The 5,000-nt window shown below is 38.8% G+C and overlaps 2 non-coding genes across 2 annotated transcripts in view; both read left to right on the top strand.

The window, feature by feature from the left end:
- TRNAM-CAU (transfer RNA methionine (anticodon CAU)) overlaps positions 1-8 on the top strand; it is a 73-nt gene extending 65 nt beyond the window's left edge. Inside the window, exon 1 of the tRNA in view lies at positions 1-8. This exon is cut by the window's left edge and continues 65 nt beyond it. This is a non-coding gene — a tRNA (tRNA-Met).
- Positions 9-1,034: 1,026 nt separating this feature from the next.
- On the top strand, positions 1,035-1,107 carry TRNAM-CAU (transfer RNA methionine (anticodon CAU)). The gene has a single exon. It is a non-coding gene; the product is annotated as a tRNA-Met (tRNA).
- The last annotated feature ends 3,893 nt before the right edge of the window (positions 1,108-5,000 follow it).

Raw genomic sequence — 5,000 nt, 5'->3', positions numbered from 1 at the left:
ACGGGGCACTATGCTTTAGATATTTTGTCTCCATCTTGACTAGACAGCCAGAACTGTATCCACTCAGTACCAAAAAACGTCAGATATAAAGGAAGGGGGTTTTGGATCCTTTGAAACCAAATAGTTAAAAGTCAAAAGTAAAAATGATTTGTGATATGAATTCAAATGGAGTATTGAGCAAAAGAATGGAATGAATGTCCAAAATCTATTGTGGTCAGCATTTTTTGCTGCAAAGAGCAAATCCAAGCTAGACTGACTGTATGCATGGCTTGTGTCGACATTTCAATGCGTGACTTATTACAGAAAAAGTGGCAATCCCATAGCAGGAATCGAACCAGTAAACTAAGAATACTGGTTGCTTGGTCAAATGGGATAGCCCAAAGAGTCACAGAAAAAATGAGAGGCGTAAAAAAAAAAAAAAAAAAAAGAGTGTTGCTTTGATTAAAAAACTTTTTCCTTTCAACAGTTTAAACTTGACTCATTTGAACAGTAGTTAGGAGCTAGTGGCTTATTCTGATGATTATGAGGTTTTCCCTCAGATAGGGTACAGTTCACTCCTTTTTTTTTGACTGGGGAGCTTGAGAAATTTGCCATTCAGTTGTTAAATTCTACAGATTAGAATGGAAATTGGAGGCCAAAGGACAGGCCAAACGAGTTTTTGAGTTCCTCGACATTTTGAAGTAAAAAATGATAGTTGAGAATAGTTTGAGCTATGAAACCTATAAAAGTGTTGTGCAAGAGTTGGAAATGAAGTGCCAAGACCCTAACGTTTTGCAACTTTGGCTGCAAAGTGCAAATTTTACCTGAACTGCTTTTTTATGCAAACAACTGTTGGCCTTTGAATGTCAGAGATAGTACAGAAAAAGCAGCATTCCCATACCGGGAGTCGAACCCGGGCCGCCTGGGTGAAAACCAGGAATCCTAACCGCTAGACCATATGGGAAGTGTTGCTCTCATAAGACGTTGTCAATGTGGAAAAAGAAGAACTTAATTGCTTTCAGTAAGTAAGTTTGGCACATCCTTGCTAGAAGCTTGCCTCGTTAGCGCAGTAGGTAGCGCGTCAGTCTCATAATCTGAAGGTCGTGAGTTCGATCCTCACACGGGGCACTATGCTTTAGATATTTTGTCTCCATCTTGACTAGACAGCCAGAACTGTATCCACTCAGTACCAAAAAACGTCAGATATAAAGGAAGGGGGTTTTGGATCCTTTGAAACCAAATAGTTAAAAGTCAAAAGTAAAAATGATTTGTGATATGAATTCAAATGGAGTATTGAGCAAAAGAATGGAATGAATGTCCAAAATCTATTGTGGTCAGCATTTTTTGCTGCAAAGAGCAAATCCAAGCTAGACTGACTGTATGCATGGCTTGTGTCGACATTTCAATGCGTGACTTATTACAGAAAAAGTGGCAATCCCATAGCAGGAATCGAACCAGTAAACTAAGAATACTGGTTGCTTGGTCAAATGGGATAACCCAAAGAGTCACAGAAAAAATGAGAGGCGTAAAAAAAAAAAAAAAAAAGAGTGTTGCTTTGATTAAAAAACTTTTTCCTTTCAACAGTTTAAACTTGACTCATTTGAACAGTAGTTAGGAGCTAGTGGCTTATTCTGATGATTATGAGGTTTTCCCTCAGATAGGGTACAGTTCACTCCTTTTTTTTTGACTGGGGAGCTTGAGAAATTTGCCATTCAGTTGTTAAATTCTACAGATTAGAATGGAAATTGGAGGCCAAAGGACAGGCCAAACGAGTTTTTGAGTTCCTCGACATTTTGAAGTAAAAAATGATAGTTGAGAATAGTTTGAGCTATGAAACCTATAAAAGTGTTGTGCAAGAGTTGGAAATGAAGTGCCAAGACCCTAACGTTTTGCAACTTTGGCTGCAAAGTGCAAATTTTACCTGAACTGCTTTTTTATGCAAACAACTGTCGGCCTTTGAATGTCAGAGATAGTACAGAAAAAGCAGCATTCCCATACCGGGAGTCGAACCCGGGCCGCCTGGGTGAAAACCAGGAATCCTAACCGCTAGACCATATGGGAAGTGTTGTTCTCATAAGACGTTGTCAATGTGGAAAAAGAAGAACTTAATTGCTTTCAGTAAGTAAGTTTGGCACATCCCTGCTAGAAGCTTGCCTCGTTAGCGCAGTAGGTAGCGCGTCAGTCTCATAATCTGAAGGTTGTGAGTTCGATCCTCACACGGGGCACTATGCTTTAGATATTTTGTCTCCATCTTGACTAGACAGCCAGAACTGTATCCACTCAGTACCAAAAAACGTCAGACATAAAGGAAGGGGGTTTTGGATCCTTTGAAACCAAATAGTTAAAAGTCAAAAGTAAAAATGATTTGTGATATGAATTCAAATGGAGTATTGAGCAAAAGAATGGAATGAATGTCCAAAATCTATTGTGGTCAGCATTTTTTGCTGCAAAGAGCAAATCCAAGCTAGACTGACTGTATGCATGGCTTGTGTCGACATTTCAATGCGTGACTTATTACAGAAAAAGTGGCAATCCCATAGCAGGAATCGAACCAGTAAACTAAGAATACTGGTTGCTTGGTCAAATGGGATAACCCAAAGAGTCACAGAAAAAATGAGAGGCGTAAAAAAAAAAAAAAAAAAAGAGTGTTGCTTTGATTAAAAAACTTTTTCCTTTCAACAGTTTAAACTTGACTCATTTGAACAGTAGTTAGGAGCTAGTGGCTTATTCTGATGATTATGAGGTTTTCCCTCAGATAGGGTACAGTTCACTCCTTTTTTTTTGACTGGGGAGCTTGAGAAATTTGCCATTCAGTTGTTAAATTCTACAGATTAGAATGGAAATTGGAGGCCAAAGGACAGGCCAAACGAGTTTTTGAGTTCCTCGACATTTTGAAGTAAAAAATGATAGTTGAGAATAGTTTGAGCTATGAAACCTATAAAAGTGTTGTGCAAGAGTTGGAAATGAAGTGCCAAGACCCTAACGTTTTGCAACTTTGGCTGCAAAGTGCAAATTTTACCTGAACTGCTTTTTTATGCAAACAACTGTCGGCCTTTGAATGTCAGAGATAGTACAGAAAAAGCAGCATTCCCATACCGGGAGTCGAACCCGGGCCGCCTGGGTGAAAACCAGGAATCCTAACCGCTAGACCATATGGGAAGTGTTGTTCTCATAAGACGTTGTCAATGTGGAAAAAGAAGAACTTAATTGCTTTCAGTAAGTAAGTTTGGCACATCCTTGCTAGAAGCTTGCCTCGTTAGTGCAGTAGGTAGCGCGTCAGTCTCATAATCTGAAGGTCGTGAGTTCGATCCTCACACGGGGCACTATGCTTTAGATATTTTGTCTCCATCTTGACTAGACAGCCAGAACTGTATCCACTCAGTACCAAAAAACGTCAGATATAAAGGAAGGGGGTTTTGGATCCTTTGAAACCAAATAGTTAAAAGTCAAAAGTAAAAATGATTTGTGATATGAATTCAAATGGAGTATTGAGCAAAAGAATGGAATGAATGTCCAAAATCTATTGTGGTCAGCATTTTTTGCTGCAAAGAGCAAATCCAAGCTAGACTGACTGTATGCATGGCTTGTGTCGACATTTCAATGCGTGACTTATTACAGAAAAAGTGGCAATCCCATAGCAGGAATCGAACCAGTAAACTAAGAATACTGGTTGCTTGGTCAAATGGGATAACCCAAAGAGTCACAGAAAAAATGAGAGGCGTAAAAAAAAAAAAAAAAAAAGAGTGTTGCTTTGATTAAAAAACTTTTTCCTTTCAACAGTTTAAACTTGACTCATTTGAACAGTAGTTAGGAGCTAGTGGCTTATTCTGATGATTATGAGGTTTTCCCTCAGATAGGGTACAGTTCACTCCTTTTTTTTTGACTGGGGAGCTTGAGAAATTTGCCATTCAGTTGTTAAATTCTACAGATTAGAATGGAAATTGGAGGCCAAAGGACAGGCCAAACGAGTTTTTGAGTTCCTCGACATTTTGAAGTAAAAAATGATAGTTGAGAATAGTTTGAGCTATGAAACCTATAAAAGTGTTGTGCAAGAGTTGGAAATGAAGTGCCAAGACCCTAACGTTTTGCAACTTTGGCTGCAAAGTGCAAATTTTACCTGAACTGCTTTTTTATGCAAACAACTGTCGGCCTTTGAATGTCAGAGATAGTACAGAAAAAGCAGCATTCCCATACCGGGAGTCGAACCCGGGCCGCCTGGGTGAAAACCAGGAATCCTAACCGCTAGACCATATGGGAAGTGTTGTTCTCATAAGACGTTGTCAATGTGGAAAAAGAAGAACTTAATTGCTTTCAGTAAGTAAGTTTGGCACATCCTTGCTAGAAGCTTGCCTCGTTAGCGCAGTAGGTAGCGCGTCAGTCTCATAATCTGAATGTCGTGAGTTCGATCCTCACACGGGGCACTATGCTTTAGATATTTTGTCTCCATCTTGACTAGACAGCCAGAACTGTATCCACTCAGTACCAAAAAACGTCAGATATAAAGGAAGGGGTTTTTGGATCCTTTGAAACCAAATAGTTAAAAGTCAAAAGTAAAAATGATTTGTGATATGAATTCAAATGGAGTATTGAGCAAAAGATTGGAATGAATGTCCAAAATCTATTGTGGTCAGCATTTTTTGCTGCAAAGAGCAAATCCAAGCTAGACTGACTGTATGCATGGCTTGTGTCGACATTTCAATGCGTGACTTATTACAGAAAAAGTGGCAATCCCATAGCAGGAATCGAACCAGTAAACTAAGAATACTGGTTGCTTGGTCAAATGGGATAACCCAAAGAGTCACAGAAAAAATGAGAGGCGTAAAAAAAAAAAAAAAAAAAAAAAAGAGTGTTGCTTTGATTAAAAAACTTTTTCCTTTCAACAGTTTAAACTTGACTCATTTGAACAGTAGTTAGGAGCTAGTGGCTTATTCTGATGATTATGAGGTTTTCCCTCAAATAGGGTACAGTTCACTCCTTTTTTTTTGACTGGGGAGCTTGAGAAATTTGCCATTCAGTTGTTA

The sequence above is a fragment of the Anomaloglossus baeobatrachus genome, chromosome 4, assembly GCF_048569485.1.
Source record: "Anomaloglossus baeobatrachus isolate aAnoBae1 chromosome 4, aAnoBae1.hap1, whole genome shotgun sequence".
Classification (NCBI taxonomy): Eukaryota; Metazoa; Chordata; class Amphibia; order Anura; family Aromobatidae; genus Anomaloglossus; species Anomaloglossus baeobatrachus.
This window is presented reverse-complemented; position numbering and strand designations above follow the sequence as displayed.